Source organism: Alexandromys fortis, unplaced genomic scaffold (assembly GCF_014885135.2).
Source record: "Alexandromys fortis isolate MF-2015 unplaced genomic scaffold, M_Fortis_MF-2015_v1.1 scaffold_32, whole genome shotgun sequence".
NCBI lineage: Eukaryota > Metazoa > Chordata > Mammalia > Rodentia > Cricetidae > Alexandromys > Alexandromys fortis.
Genome location: NW_026067938.1, coordinates 8808468 through 8825592, shown reverse-complemented (window position 1 = coordinate 8825592; position 17125 = coordinate 8808468).

Sequence of the window (17125 nt, the reverse complement as noted above, 5' to 3'; positions counted from 1 at the left end):
GCCTTGATTATTTGTCTATTCTTGTGAAGAGACACATGACCAAGGCAACTTATAGGAAGTGTTCATTTATGGTCACAGTTCAGAAGATCAGCCTATGGCCATCATAGTGAAGTATGTGGTAGCAGGCAGACAAGCATAGTGCTGGAGAAGTCACTGAGAGCTTATGGGAGATCTAGGGTCTGCAAGCACAAGGCAAAGTGGGAGGAAGAGAGAAAGAGAAAGAGAGAGGGGTGGAGGGACAGGGAATGACAGAGAGCTCTAACTAGGAATGGCATGAGCTGCTGAAATCTCAAAACCCACTCCCACTGACATACCTCCTCAATAGGCCACACATCCTAATGCTTCCCAAACAGATCCACCAACTGGAATTCAAACAGTAAAATATACAAATCTTTGAGAGCCATTCTCACTCAAATCACCTTAAACAGGAACACAAAAACACACACACAAAAAAAAAAATCTCTACTTTTGAGATAGAGATGACCTTCAGAGCTAGAAATCACAGCTATGGAAAATATATGGATAAATTTTCCAATGAAATATAAAAGATTATCCAGTGATGTACTATTAACAAAAGTATGATGTATTCATATGTGTACAATAAAGCTACTTCTATTATTTATCCACTCCTTTATTTAGCATGTGTATGCATGTATGCAGGCATATGCATGCCAGGGCACATATGTGGAGATCAGAGAACCACTTTTTACCACCTGGTTCTCTCTGTCTACCTTGCTTCGAGGCAGGATATCTCACTGCTTCTTCCTCTGCACTGGATCCTGGCCTGTAAGTCACAACATTTAGCTTTTTACATGAGTCCGGGGATCAATATTAGGTCATCAGGCATGCAAAGCAAGCCATTTTTGCCTTCTGAATCATCTTCTCCCACCCCGACCCCCTTTAGGAGACAGTTTTTTCTTTGTGTGATGCTGTGAATTGAGCCCAGAGCCTTGTTAATCATAGGCAAACTCTTTCCTGGTGCGTCACACCAGGACTCAGACTTAGCAAGTTCTTGTAACGTGTGAAAACATGAACCTGAACAAGTAATAAAACAAACGAGCTGAAGAACAAGTAGTCTGTTTGACTTAGATGGAGCCTAAAGGAGGTGAACTCTTCCACAGAGAATACAAGAGTTGTTGCCAGGGCTGGGGAGGTGCAGAGTCATGGTGAGCCTTCAAAATTTGTTTAGAGACCAACGAGACCAACTCGTGTTAAGTTGCCCTTACCACACAAAAAAAGAAAAAAGAAGGAGAGAGAGAGAGAGAGAGAGAGAGAGAGAGAGAGAGAGAGAGAGAGAGAGAGAGAGAGAGAGGTAATTAAAAATAATAACACATATGGAAACTCAAAATATATTCTGAAGGTATGGGGCATGTCTGTCCACCTTGGTGGTGGTGATAGAACCAAGGTTGTTTTCAAATATTTAGGTTTATCAATAGTCCACATGAAATAAGTATATTTCCTTATATATCAATTATATCATACTACATATTCATAAAAATTAAATTATACATGAAAATGATATCATATAACAATATTAAATAGCAGACTACCAGAACGTCTTTGGAGACAAATATAAATATTAAAATAATAAAACTTTGTCTGGCAAGCTTAAAAGTAAAAATGCTTGCTATCAAACCTGGGAACAATCCCTGGGACTCACATAGTAGAAGAAAAAAACTAATTCCTTCAAGTTGTACTTTGATCACTACACATATACTATATGGTGTAAGTGGGCATCCACATGCACACACACATAATTAATAAAATTTAGTTTAAAAAGTAATAAATATAGTTAGAAATTATCCTGGTTTCATAAAGTATTTGTCTTTATACCCACAGATAAATGTAATCCTCACCACACACCAAGGAAATGTCTCCTTGCAACAAAGACAATTACAGAAAACTTTAACCAATCCAAGCGTAGAGTTGTGAAACCTATTCACAATGGACATATTTACAATACAAGTTCTCCACCTAACACTTAGAAATTATTGCAGAGGAAGAGGTAGAAAGATTGTAAGAGCCAGAAGATAGAGGATTTGTTATGAGATTGTGTTTCTAATAATGTCAGAAGCTACACCCATAAAGTCTCACCAACGTGACTGGCTAAACATGATCTAAACAAGGACAAGTCCAGGAGATCTCAACCCTACACACAAAAAAACACAGGCAACACACACAAGCTTAAGTCAACTTACCTGCTTCTTCTTGAACAGCTTCCAGAAGCCTATAATATTTTTTTTGCAAGGTCAAGGTCACATATCACTCACTCATTCATTCTTCATTCAACATGATTGTCAATCATTACATGGCAGATACCGTGACTTCTCTAGGAACCAGAACCGGTCAGGACAGGTAAGAGAAACAGAATCAAACAACAATATAACTAATGAAACCATTCATGCTGGCAAAGGAAATATTGTCTTTTGGTTGATAAGAGATACCTAATGATCACTTTTTGTTGTTGTTGTTCCTGGAATTAAAGTTTTAGGTATTGAAGGAATGTGGAGATTTTGTTTGCTTGTTTTTGCTTTTGTTTTCTGGCTCATGGTATTTGTTGGGTTTATTTATTTGGCAGGGAGAACAGAAAGGTTATAGTTAAAAGAATGATAATAAAAATTCTTCACATAAAATAAAAGGTAGCCACACAAGCATGGAAGCTAGATAAATAATAATATGGTCAGAAATGATAATTTTGTTGCATGGCACTTGACAGGATTTCTAGATCCATGGTAATGACCACGCAACTGAGCTTTGCAAACAGATATTATAGTCCTTATACAGTAAGTATACAAACATTGTAATCATATATAAATGTTTATATAGTAAGTACACAAAATATCCAAAATCCAAAGAAGATATATAGATATATCAATTCTGGAGAATGTAGATAGCAGTTCTATAAAATATAGGAAATCTAGAGAATATATATGTATACACATACCAATTATGCAGAACATACAATTCCAGAGAATATAGATCATTTCAATTTTAAAGAACTTTGAAAAACTTCAGTTCTTGAAAACATACATTTATACCATTTCCACAAAATATGGATGCCCTTTAATTCTACAGACCATACCTACATAGCAATCTAGCATAACATACAGAAATATCACTTCTAGGCTGAACACATTCTTGGAATTACCCCAGATTTCATAATCAATTAAATTTACACCCAACTGAAGCAAAAAAAAAAAAATCATCGCCGCAATGAGTTAAAAATGAGCGATACCCTAACAAATATTTATGGAAAGTATATTATACACAAAGACTCGTTTTTGACAAGCATTTGTGAAAAACAGTTAGGGACCAGACATAGAATCCTAGAACTGGACCGAAGCTATCCATGTCCTTTGGAGTCAGAGAATGAGGTTGAATTTATGTTTACCCATTCGCCCTCTCTTTTCCATAGATGGCTTCAGAAAGAAGATGCCCACATATGAATCATTTGTTTCTATTTGCCAGGTGGCCAGAAAGCCATGAAGGAATTACTCTGTGTTGGGTTCACCTGGACCAGATGAGGGACAATGTGGACCTTACCCACGCCCTTCTGAAGCATATGTGACAACAACGAGAACAGACAGGACAAAGGACAGGTGGGACTAACTACCTGTCTACCGAGCCTGATTAGAAGAATCTTGGGTTTAATTAAATCCAGATTCCCTGCAACACTCAACAGTACCAACGCAAATAGTGATTGCATCAGTGCTAGGCTGTATTTATATATTTAGGTGCACACACACATACACACACACAACAATAATTCAAGAATAGAGGTTATACATTTGAGAAAGAACAAGGCTGGATGCACGAGAAGACTGGAGGAGGAAGGAAGAGGAAGCGGCAAAGTAATTATATTTTAACTTAAAAAGAAATTAGTTTTTATGTGTTTCTTTTTTCTCTCATATATTACATCCTGAATACAGTTTCCCCTCCCTCCACTCCTCTAGTCTCTTCCCTCAAACTCCTCTTTCCCCCTGATCCACAACCCCTCCATCTCACCTCAGAAAAAAGCAGGCCTCCCGGGGACATCAAGCAAACATGGCCATAATGTGTTACAATAAGACCAGGCACAGACACTCATACCAAGGCTGGATAAGGCAGCTCAGTAGGAGAAAAAGGGCCCCACAAGTAGGCAAAAGAGTCAGAAACCACCCTACCCCACTATCAGGAATCCCATAAGATCACCGAGCTGTTCTGCCATAAAAACAGGCAAAGGACCTAGGTCAGACCTGTCTGTGCTGGGCAGCTGATTGTGTTGATTCTGTGGGCTGTTGTGGTGTCCCTGACTCCTCTGGTCCCCCACCCCTTCCTTCCTTGCTCTAATCTGCAGGACTCCCCAAGTTCCACCTAATGTTTGGGAACTACATCGCTCCCATCAGCTGCTGGATAAAGTCTCTTTGTTCGCCTTGATGATGATTCTGCTAGGCTCTGGTACTAGCACACTACAGACAGGACAAATTGTAGGTTGAAGGTTTTGTGGCTGGGTTGATATCCTAACCTCTCCACTTGAGGCCTTGCCTGGTTACAGAGGATGGTCTCAGCTCAGGCTCAGTGTCCTCCATTAGTAGGGAAAATAAAGATTATTTTTTAAAAGGCTATTCTGGCCTCAAGTTTCCTTCTGCATCTTAGCATATTCCATAAAAAAATGCTCAAGGGGGAATTTTTTTGTCTATCCTTTAGGCTTTCCGTTCTGAGAATGTAGTTCTGAAATTTCCTGGAATTCCGTTTTGACCACCTACTTCTGAAAACACCTGGCCTAGACTAATAAAAGTTCAAATCTCACCAGAAGTCCTCCAAGCCATGTGGCCCCCAGGGTTCTTAAAAAAACAGGTGAGTACCAGATGACAGTTATGAAAGTTATAACCAGTCAGAACACTGTGTGCATTTGGATATATGCCTGATAAGAATTAGAAAAATAAATCAAAATTCAACTGAAAGGGTTGCAGAACATTGGGAGGGAAGGAGGCTAAAGTCACAACTAATTCACTGAAAATACTAAACTGTATAAAGAGCCAAACAAAGGGATTGGTATGGGTGTGCACAGTTTCCAAACCATTTAATTGTACACTTTACAGGGAGGTCTGCGTGCTCACCCACATAAGATACATAAAGACTCCTTCAACTGAATTACCAGAGACAAGATAGAGGAGAAATATTCGTGCTTATTTCTTTTGCCTAGAGAGCTACCATACTCAGGGGCAACACACAAGCGAGTAGTCAGATTTTCTTTGGGACCGCCAGTCCACAAATAAAGACACAGAGATTTAATATAAATTTGAAAGCTTGACCTTTAGCTTAGGCTCCTTCCCAACTCGCTCTTTTTGCCCCCAGAGGTAGGGTTTCTCTGTGTTGCATTGGAACCTGTCCTGGAACTAGCTCTTGTAGACCAGGCTGGCCTCAAACTCACAGAGATCCACCTGCCTCTGCCTCCTGAGTGCTGGAATTAAAGGCATGCATCACCACTGCCTGGTCCAACTATCTCTTATAACTTAAATTAATAAGTTTCTATTAATCTACAACATGGCTCTCTTCCATTCTATACGTCCAACTTCCTCTTGTCTTGCCAGTGTCTCTGCCTCTCTTCTTTCCAAAGTTACTCGCTCTTCGCGGAAATTCTACCTGGTCTCTCCTGCCTAGCTATTGGCCATCTAGCTCTTTATCAAATCAGAAGGCGCCTTAGACAGAGACACATATTTACAATGCACAAAAATATTTTCCCACAACACGTCATAAGTAAAATATATCTTTTTGTTATGTTCACATCACATGCTAGACTCTCAGACATCCTCTGAGTAGTCCCTTATTCTCTCAATCAGTTTCCATGACGCCTTTCCAATTTCGTTTTCTCTGGTTTTTATGCCATCCCTGACTTGACATAAAACATTCAGAGACATGGAAATAAATTTAGAACATATGCTACATTGTTCTGTTCTCTTTTCTATCCCTTTAAATTTTAACATGATTTACAATTCAAGGTGGTCATGTGACTTTGCCAGTGACTTTGACTGGACCAAGAGAGCAGAGACTTGTGTCAGAGGAGAGCACTGCTTCCGAACTCACGGTAGCTGTTTTCCTTTGACGGGACAGTGGGACCAGAGGTGGTGACCAGCATCCGTGCTCCTACGGCATCCAGGACAAATGCTGGCCTCCATCACTCTGACAAGAGAAGCATCTCTGCCCCACTGCCCCACATGGACCTTGGCTGAGGTCGCCATGCACCACCACCCACCGCTCCTGTTCTTGTTCTGCATCGCCTTCTCCAGCCTTCCTGGAAACTCGGTGAATTTCCCAACATCCTTCCAGTAAAATCCCTTCCCAAGTTGGTTTCTATTTCCAGAGTTGCTTGCTATAACCGGCCACAACACACCCTGAGTAAAACAGGCGGATTTGTCGGACTTTCGGGTCATTAGTGTACTATTTCCTGGGTACTGCTGAATGGGTGCCCTAAATTTATCACCTGGTTCTTAGGAACGGGAACTACGAGGTAAAGTATAGCCGGACTCATTACTCTCTGCAAACTGCCCATCCTTGCACCAGCTTTCAGGCTGTCACAGAAATTCCATTTAATGAGTCTGAAAAAACTCCTGTAGTTAAACACTGTCTTAAGAGAGGCTTTTTTGGACTCTTACATACCTGGGTGAGTTTGAAACTTACTGAAATTAGGTACAATTTGGTCCAGAATCACCCAGCCTTCCACAAGTAAAACAACAATGAAAGAAGATTTAGTTCTTTGGTGTTTTTTTGACTAATTTTTCATAGTTTCTTTTTTCTTCCCCGCCCCCTTAAGTGTCTGATAAAGCAAACCTAGGTCCTAGAATCAACAGTCAATGAAATTCTCCTAATTTTCCTTGTTATTAGCTGAGATAACCCGACAAAAATTTTCCCTCTCCCAATTTAAATTAAATTTATATGCCACAGCAAATTTAAATAGGTTAGCTGGAGGTTATCTCACTGGTTCCACATAAAAATATTCCTATCTGAGAATAGCATAAACACTTTAAGACGTGTGTTTAAAATCTAAGCGGTAGCTGAGCAGTGGTGGCACACGTCTTTAATTCCAGCACTGGGGAGACAGAGGCAGGCAGATTTCTGTGAGTTTGAGGCTAGCCTGGTCTTCAGAGTGAGTTCCAGGACAGGCCTCAATACAACACAGAGAAACCCTGTCTTGAAAACCAAAAAAAAAAAAAAAAAAAAAAAAAAAGGAAGGAAGGAAGGAAGAAAGAAAGATAATGATGATGATGATGAAGATAGATAGATAGATAGATAGATAGATAGATAGATAGATAGATAGATAGATAGATAGATCGATCGATCTAAGGAGTTTACCTGATACAATAGAGAAAACTTTTGTCTAGTCCTGACATTTGGTTACTCCTTGCCTTATCAAAGCCACCCTAATCCAAAGAGCCTTACAAATCTTCTGAATTTCCATTCTCAGCCGTGTCATGTGTCCCATCACCCCCCCACCCCCTGTCTGTCCCCATGTATTACATCTCATCCTTGTCTCTCTCTCTCTCCACCCCCCCCCGACCCCCCCACTTCTTGGGTCCTTGGGACAAACTAACAATTTCTGTTACAGTTTGAATCTAGAGTCTCCTCTAATGTATCAGAAATTAAAGGCATGGATATTAGCTGACGGCGCTGTTGCGGGCAGCAGACACTTTAGGCAATGGAGCCTTCCCCATAGCCCCCATCACCGTGATGTTCCATCACCATAGGACCTGAAGCCATGCAGCCAAGAGACCACAGACTGAAGCCTCAGCACCCTCCACTCAAAATAAATCTTTTCTCTCTTTTTACATTTTCTTATATCTTGTTTTTGTCATAGCTACAAAAAGGTGACTCGTGCAAAGAAGTCTACGATTTCAAAAGTTTGCTTTCCAGATCCAAGGCACAGGAGATGTGGACTAGGGATGGCTTGATTCAAAGTGAACCGTTATGTGGTATTGTGGTACATGACATAAACACTTTTTATTTTGTTTAAACGACTCCAGTGGTTCCAAAATCTCAGTAAACTTGTGGCCAGACTTTTTTGTTTATTGTTGTTAGTATCAGGCCACAAACAAGCTAAGACAACCCTGGTTCTCATTTTGAGGCAGACAGACAGACAGCGTTCCTCCTCTCTGGTTAATGGTTTATTTTAGAAGATTCTATCTATCAGCTGTCTTTGCTAGCCATAAGCGAATTAAAAAGTTAGAAGCTTAAACGAGTAAACATTACCTCCGTGTGTTGGAAATTCTGGAGTGGCTGGACTTGGAGGCTTTAGCTTCAATCTCATTCAAAGGTTCCATCCGGGAGGACACGGTCATAAAAGCACGCCCCCAACTGTTGGCAGGATTGGGGATCACACAGACTGTTGGCCTCATTTTCTTGGCCTGTGGCCTCTCACAGTTGCAGCTCATACCAGGCAACTGGGCGCCCCTGGGAGGGAGAGGAAAGGGGACATTAAAACAAGAAAGAAAAAGAAAAGAAGGAGGAGGGGAGCAGAAGAGAGTCGGAAAGGCACACTTCAGGTACCCATGAATCAGAGACATTGTCCTATTCCTATCGTTTTGCTGAATGCTATCCAAGAGAAGACAGATGGATACAAGATCCAGCCTGCCCTCAGCAGGAGAGAATTCGCTTAGGTGTGCATAGCTGGAGGGGAAGAACTCCCATGGGGAACCTGTAGTCGTGTCTGTAAAATGTGACGTCAGTTCAGTATAGTTACAGAAGTTTCGCGGTGGCTCTGCTCTGGTAGTCAATTTGGAATCTAGCTGTCACTCAAATATATGAGAACAATTTGAAATTAGACTGGAAAACTGACCTAAAAAGGGAATTTTTTAATCCTAAACGCAGTCACATTTTACTTAAATAATACTTTGAAAAGCTACTAACTAGATTTGCCCCAGTCCCTACTCCAGTCTCAAAAACCATAGAGGGGACAGGATTCTTTGTCGTTGTAACTCCAGGGCAGTTTTAGAAAAGTTGTTATTCTAAATAACACTTTGTTTTAAATGCCTAGTAGACAGCATATCACAGCATCTTATTTCCTTGAGTCTCTGTGATTTGATGTATATGTTTAGTTGATTTACACTTAATTACTGCCATTATAATTTATTCCTGATATTCCCTTTCATATTTCCTACAAACCCTTCTTCTGGTTTATTTTTTATCTCTTCTTGTGTTGTGCTGTTTGTGCCATTTTGACACCATCGTTCTTGCTTACAAAGTAAAATTCAGTGTCAGTTTTGCTCAGTTTGTCTCTGCCCATGTGTTAATCTCTTACTTTGTGACAGGGCACCTGATTTATTTCTTTTGATTAATACAAAGACTTCCGCATGGGGTCAAAAATCTTGACCTCTGCCCCTTCCCTGCCTTTCACAAAATTGATATGTTCTATAAAATTATACCTGGAACATTACAGGTTACAACTACATAAGGCTGTTTAAAATGTCTCTTAAGTTCAATAAAATGTTAAACCCTGGTCCTTATTTTACATTTTAATATCTGTATACTTCTATTATATTAAAGGCACAAATATCTTATTTTCACTAAGGCAAGAAGTTCTACTCTACTACAAAGCGCTGTTATAATGCACCAGCTTCTTTTTACACTCTTTCTCCTTCCCATTGCTTGTTGGTATACCATAAAATGTGTTTTGAAATCATTTGTTTCCTCTGTTTAAACTCCCACAATGTTTTCTGTTAAATTTTATTACTAAAATTTGGATTGTCTTTATTTTATTTAACCTCAAGTTTATCTCTGTATAAAATTCTGTATTTGAGGTGATATTCATTCATTTAAAAATATTTTAAGTAGCTGGGCAATGGTGGCACATGCCTTTAATCGCAGCACTCCGGAGGCAGAGGCTGGTGGATCTCCGTGAGTTCGAGGCAGCCTGGACTACAAGAGCTAGTTCCAGGATAGCTAGGAATGTTACACAGAGAAACCCTGTCTTGAAAAGAAAACAAACAAAAATATATTTTATGTATTTTTAATATTATCAAAACTATTATTTTAACATTTGAGTATTACTATTGAAAATTTTGGTGGCGATTATTCTTAATTTATAAAGAAGTAATGTTTTGTTGCTGTTTTGTTTTTCAAGACAGACTTTCTCTATGTAACAGCTCTGGCTGTCCTGGAACTCACTCTGTAGCCCAGGCCTTCCTTGAACTCACAGAGATCCACCTGCTTCTGCCTCCCAAGAGCTAGGACTAAAGGCATGTGCCACCATGCCTGGCTGAAATAATGTTTTTAACTGAACATTTTTAGAATTTTGTCTTCAGAGTCTTTAAATTAAATATAATATGCCAAGATTTGGGGGTTCTTATCAGTATTGCCTGTGGCTCTTTTGATCCCACTCTTCCAACTTTCTTTCAGGTTCAACCGTAACTCCAACAAAAACAAAAATTCTCTACTTCATTTAGCCTTAAGAGATCAAAGTTGGCCTTTCTCAGTAATTTTAGATCTTTTTAGATAGCTTCCCCCTTTCATCCCATTCTTATGCCTTCGGGGAGCTTTCCCTAACCAGATCCTCTATCTCCGTGTAATTACATGCTTTATTCCTGTCTCCATTTGGTTCCTCCCCTCATCTCTGCAACATCCTCTCCTCCTGAAGGCCTTTGTCATCTTCATAGCAAATTCATGTCCGACAGGGGCCATTCATCCGGACCCCTCTGGTAAGGTCCTTCGGGGTCTGTTTTTAAGAGGCCACTTAGAAATCTACTCTGTCGTTTCCTGTAGGTTGCAAGTCCACTAAAATTCTCAGCTACCTCTGCTGACAGGATGTATTTAACAGTGGGAATGAAAGCACAGTCTATGCCTGTGCCTCCCTAGTCCCTCTAGGGCATGAGAAAAGGCTTAGTCGGAGGCTCCTCTGGCACTGCCGATCTCGAATCCTCTTATTCTGCCTAGAGTCTCATTCAGGATCCAGGCACTCCTTCAACCTCATTTCTTCTACCCAGAACCTGCTTTTCCTTAAGTCCCATTTACTCTCTGACATTTAATTTATCACAGAAGAGGGAGCCAGCCTCCCCATTCTCAATCCCACTGTCTGCCTCACCCATGCTAGCCTGGGGATGCTGCGTGCCCCTCCCCACAGGGCACTGGAAAAACAGAAACTCATAGACGTTTATGCAGAATGCAGATAAAGTAACAGTTAGAATACTCCCTCCAAGAGCGTGCTCAGCGTCACAGTTTACTCATGGGACTTGTTCACCTCTCTGAAAGGGGCCCTGCCTCCCTGTGTGATCACAGGAGCGTCTGCACTTCCTGGCTGCTCTTGTACCTTGTCCTAGCTGAGGTTAAAGAAAGGGCTCCCACTTCCGAGCCGGTTTTTCTGCTATGCGGTCCAGAAAGCTCACTGTGTGAGTCAAGGATTACTCTGACCTGATCCACACTGACTGTAGGCTCAAGCCAATAAAGAATAAGATGCTTAATGAGAAGAGGAGTTAGGAAATAAAGCACTCCACAACTTGAAGAGAAGAATCACATATATCTGTATCTATTGAAAAGAGGACCATGGGAAAGCCCCATTAGGAAAAAAGCTTAAGATGATCTTAGATTCTTAACATCCATGATTCCAGAATTTGAAATCAAAAGGCAACGTTAGTGATGTGGTCGACTTTTCTTACCAGTGTCAACCGGCATGCAATTGCCTGTCACTTCTAAGGAGGTCATCTCACTTGCCTTTGGCAGTCAGTTGGAGGAGCATCCTCTAAGGAAAGCTAAAAGCAACTGTGACTTCTCCAAGGTCACCTAGGTAGTAAACGGTCGCGAGGTTAAAAATCCAGATGGGGTTGCTTGCACGCTCCCTTCTCTGCATTATGTTGTTCGGATGACTTTATGGCACAACTAAGGCTACGTTTAATTACTCAGGAAATGTGCACGTTTGTCAGAAAGCTACCTTGCATGCACACCTGGAATCCATGTGCCCTGGCCTAATATTATATCATTCTTCCCCTTAATGTTTCTCTTAACCTGAAAATTATTTCAGAAGCACACTGCTCCCTCTCCAGGGGTAAACTTGCGGGGGTTTGAGGATGATGTCATCCGGGAGAGCACCTGGGCTCTGCAGCTTCTCCCATGTGGGCCTTTATTTAAAGAATAAGTACATTCCCCCATATACTTTAGGGCCTGGAAAAGGGAGCAGAATGAATCAATGAGTAGTATTTTAAAGAAAAATTTTAATTAAAATCTAACCGAACATGAACTTCAAAACAAAGTTCTTTTTTTAAATCAGTTTCCAAATATTTCCAGATCACTTTCAGGATATCCAGATTGCAATCAAACAGGAAATGGGTTAGAAGCAGGGGTTCTCAACCTTCCTAATGCTGTGACCCTTTAATACAGTTCCTCATGTGGTGGGGACTCCCAACCATGAAATTATTTTTTGTTTCTACTTCATAGCTGTCATTTTGCCACTGTATGAATTGTAATGCAAATATTTGTTATGCAGGATGGTCTTAGGCAGCCCCTATGAAGGGGTCGTGGGATCCCCCAAAAGGGGTTGTGCCCCACAAATGAGAACCACTGGCTTAGAAGGAGGTAAAGGGGAAGCCCTATGACACTGAATACGACAAAAGACACAAGTATGCAGATACTCTGTATGCTCAGATATTAGACCGAGTATTTTTCTCCTAAAACTGTACAACAGAAAATGATAAAATTCCTCATATTTATTCTCACAGAATCAAAGATGCTGTCTTTATTACCTTATTATGGACAACAAGTTATGATTTATTAAAAACAAATTCTACGTTAATGACCCCAGTTCACACGGCTTATAGAAGTTATCCACCAGAATTTTCTTTAAAAAGATTTGAACAAATAAAATCACCATTACTAGAAATAAGTGACCTCAAAATTACAAACAACAACTATAAATATACAAATATAAGTATATACATATATATATGTATATGTATATATATGAAAGGAGAGCAGAAAAGTAAATCTTTGAGTTGTGTGATTGGGCACTTAGGGTCTAGTAAAAGTTCCTATGACAACATATTGGATAGTTCAAAGGTCACCATCTCTGAAAACATGCAAAATGTGACAGAAGTGACTCCACAAAAGAGCCCAAGCTGGGCATGGTGGCACGTACTGCAGGTCCAGCCTTCCGGGGCTGATGTAGGAACCTGGGGAATTGTGGGTAAGAATGCTCAAAAAAAAATACTCAATTTGAAAAACAAAACAAAATTATAGATCTAGAGCCAATGAAGATCACTATCTAAAGATGATAAGCTAAAACTTCTTTACAAGCAAAGAAAGGGAAAACCAATTTCTGTTCAATTGGCATATTATTTTAAACATGAGATTTTAAGTATATACATGTAGCTAAACTTATTCAATACATTTAGTTTAACTGCAAATATTATCTGTATGTTCCACGTGGCACAAAAAAATAATCCAGGCTGTTAGCATTGTGTGCACCATAGATTCAAGGTAAACTAATATTTGGGCATCTGCACTAGATTCTCTGCCATCCTTCAGGTAGGGATTGCAGACTAGCGAGATGAACCCGCATACCATCTGCCCCAGAAACAACGATTACCCCGGGCCATAAGGAAGAAAGATGTGTGTCAGTCAAGTGTGGAACACTCTGCAAGTTACAAACCCAAACCTGTTTTCTTTATTTACTTTACTGAGCAAACATGTTCACATTATTAATAATGCAGTTACATGTGGAAATTGTTTAATTAAATTTTAATAAGCGAACGGAGGCTATTCATGCAATGGCAATGTGAAATATGCGGGTGCTTCTCACTCAGTAGGCAATTTCCTCTGAGGCAAAATATGATCATTAGACAGAGAGATCCGTCCCACCCACCAAAGCCACGAGTCCTAGATGAGAAGACAGGTAGGGAAACCCTTCGCTTCTACCTCAAAGACTGCAACTGACAAGGACGGGATCCGGGCGTGTGATCTGCTACATGTCACAAGAAGACTAACAATGAGGGCTCTAGGAATCTGAGTGCCAAAAGCATCTCACAGACTCTACTGAAAAGCCGGCAGAAAATGCTTAAAGCAAAACTCACGGAATCATATCCACCAACACAGCTTGCGCCAAAGCCATTCAACCCTTCCAACATTTCTCGGCAAAAAAATTCGATCTTCACTGAAACTACAGTTGCTACTTAAACTGTATGCTACTGACATTTTGAGACCAACTTTTCTTAGATCGCTTGTAAATTATGGGACACACACTTGCTGTATTAGCTTCTACTTACTACATGGTGCTAACAATGTCCTCCGCTCTAGTGGCAACCAAAACTAGTCAGAGATATTGCCAGATGTCCCCTGAGAGGTAAAAATCATCCCCTGTGGAGAAATGACCTACACAGCATATGTCCAGTATTAAAAGGCCAATAATGACTATTACTAAGTTTTCTGGAAAATCATTTCTAAACAAGAAGAGTGGGGGCTTAAGGGAAGGAAGTGACCAGTGATGAATTTGGAGGTAGGAATTAAAGGCGGAAGAAGCAAAGTCTGTGTACTTCTCCTTCTCCCTGAGAATTCAACAAGAGCTCATGAGCTATCTTTAGTTCTGGGCTCCTGGCTTTGTATACACCTGGATGCTGGCAGGGCCCCTGCTTCTGGCTTCATGGTCTTTCTAGGTGGCTGCATTCTAAATGTTAATGGGGAGTACTGGAGCTGACTGTGGACGCAGGGTGGGAGCTGCCCTTTGGTCCATCTGTTCCTCTAACCATGAGGCCGGGCTCTCTCTCTCTCTCAGGTGTCCTGTCAAACATCCCTAAGTCGAAAATATCACTGCCTCATCTGCCCTTTCTTCAGACATATGCCAAAAATGACTAAACACTCCTTTTCTGAATCTACGCTTCTCAAATACCCCCAACATATTCCTAGCAATGAGAACACATACCTCCTCGGGCAAGGGAATTGCAACACAGGTCCCTCCTTCCTTAGCCCTAACAGACGTGATCTTGTTTATCTAGGTGCTGAGGAAACACATTCAATGTCACATGGACTTTATCACTTCAGCTTGCTTTTTCTTTTCCAAGTTCACACACACACACACACACACACACACACACACACAAAATGAAAGCCAGTTAATTAAAATCAAGTGGTCTGAGCTAACCTCCTACTTCCCTCTCCATCTGTGGAGTATTTGCTTCCAGATATGCTCAGCCGGTTCCATTTGTTTCCCCCTGGGCTGACACTGGTCCAGTTCAAACCCACTGCACTGCCAAACGTACAGAAGCAAGCAACACTTGCCCAAAGATAGCCATCTCTTTGATGTGAGAGGCTTCGCTTTTCTACATTTGGAAAATGGCTTTCTGGGCTGCACCTTCTCAGTTTTCCTTGGCAAAGTTCACCAGGAGAAGAGCCTGTGTCTTTGTCCCTGCTGCCTATCTTTTACTGGAATACACTGATGTTAAACTTGAAAGCTATAATTTTGTAAGCAAAATGGAGGGGGGAAGGAGTTTGACTTGACAAGGCCTTTCAAGGAAAGGTTCTTGTCTAGCCTCAGCTTTCCAGAGGTAAATATTGGGTCTTCCTTCTTTGCTGTCTCCTCTGCAATGTCTGCTTCACTGCTGGAAGTATGACAGAAAAGCAATAGGAAGTTGTAGGTGGAACTAATTTTTTTTGTAAAAGAAAAAAGGTAGTTTCTATCTTTGTGTATGTGTGTGTGTAGGCTTCTTGTTGGCCAGGACCTCACCTATTTGGCTAGGATGGATAACCTGCAATGCTTCTGTCTCCTCCACAGAACTAGAAATATGGGCAGACACTACTGAACCTGGCTCTTCCCTGGGTTCCAGGGATTGAACTCACATTCCCGTTCTTGCATAGACAAGCACTTTACTGAGTGAGCCCCTTGCAGATACTTTCTGCAATCAACCTAGAATGCCAATGCTCGGTCTCTGATGAGCTTGGCCATGAGGTCTACCAAGGAGGTTGGTGGCTCTCTTGATGGGACAATGGTAATCACCACAAAATGTTGAGGTCTGGTAGCAGGCATTGAGATGCCGATTCCTTTGGAAAATTGGAGAGGGAAAGAACCCACAACACACACACACACACACACCCCTTTGGACAGCTTACTATCCTAAGGTTATTGGGGGAATTTTCCGCAACCTTTGATAGTCCCTTGAAGGCTTAGCCTTCTCAAGGAGCAAACGCAGTATCATTTTTCAGATGCTTAGAAAGTGACAGGAACAGCAAGAGCTGCCTGCACAGTGACCTATATTTGCTCGCACTATGGAGAACGACTGAGGGTCCGCACCTGCTAAACCAGGCGGCCACAGCTGCTGCGCATCCTGGCTCACCCTAAATAATGACGCAGTTGAAATTCTTCTGTACTGAAATACGGTAAACAGATTGTTTGTTTTTGCATTTTTAAGACTTCTCCCATTAATTCAACCTCTGAGTAGCTCCCTACTTTTGTTCTGATGTGCCGACCTCATTATTTATGATTATTCATTATTTTATTTTTATTTTATTATTATTTATTATGCTTTCCAGCCGTTAAGCCCATTATTAGAAACCCCTACGAACGTCCTAGGTGATAGATTGGAATCTTGCCTTTTTCAGAGCAGACAGAACGCATATAAGGTTTGGACAAATTTTAACGATAAATAAAGTTGAAAGATAACTCCTGCGTTATAATTTTATAACTTGGTGGGTACGACTATGTTAAGAAACTTCTAGGTTCCAGCATTCTGCAAGGCATTTTGTTATTAAAAAGGAGATAGATAACCCAGTCATTCTCTGAAGATTCCTGGTGCAGACGTTGGGCAGATTCCATAATGTTCTGATGTGGGAGTGGTTTCTTTTTAATAAAGAAACTGCCTTGGCCCATTTTATTGGATAGAAAATTAGGTAGGCGGAGTATACAGAAGAGAATTCTGGGAGAAAGAAGGTTAGTGGAGGAGTCGCCATGATTCTCCCGCTCCAGACAGACGCAGGTTAAGATCCTCCCTGGTAAGCCAGCTCATGGGCTACACAGAATATTAGAAATGGGTTAGGACAATATGTAAGAGCTAGCCAATAAGAAGCTGGACCTAGCCGGGCCAGGCAGTGTTTGAAAGAATACAGTTTCCGTGTAATTATTTCGGGGCATAACCTAGCCAATGCGAGCAGCCGGGTGCTGGGGACGCAGCCCTGCCGC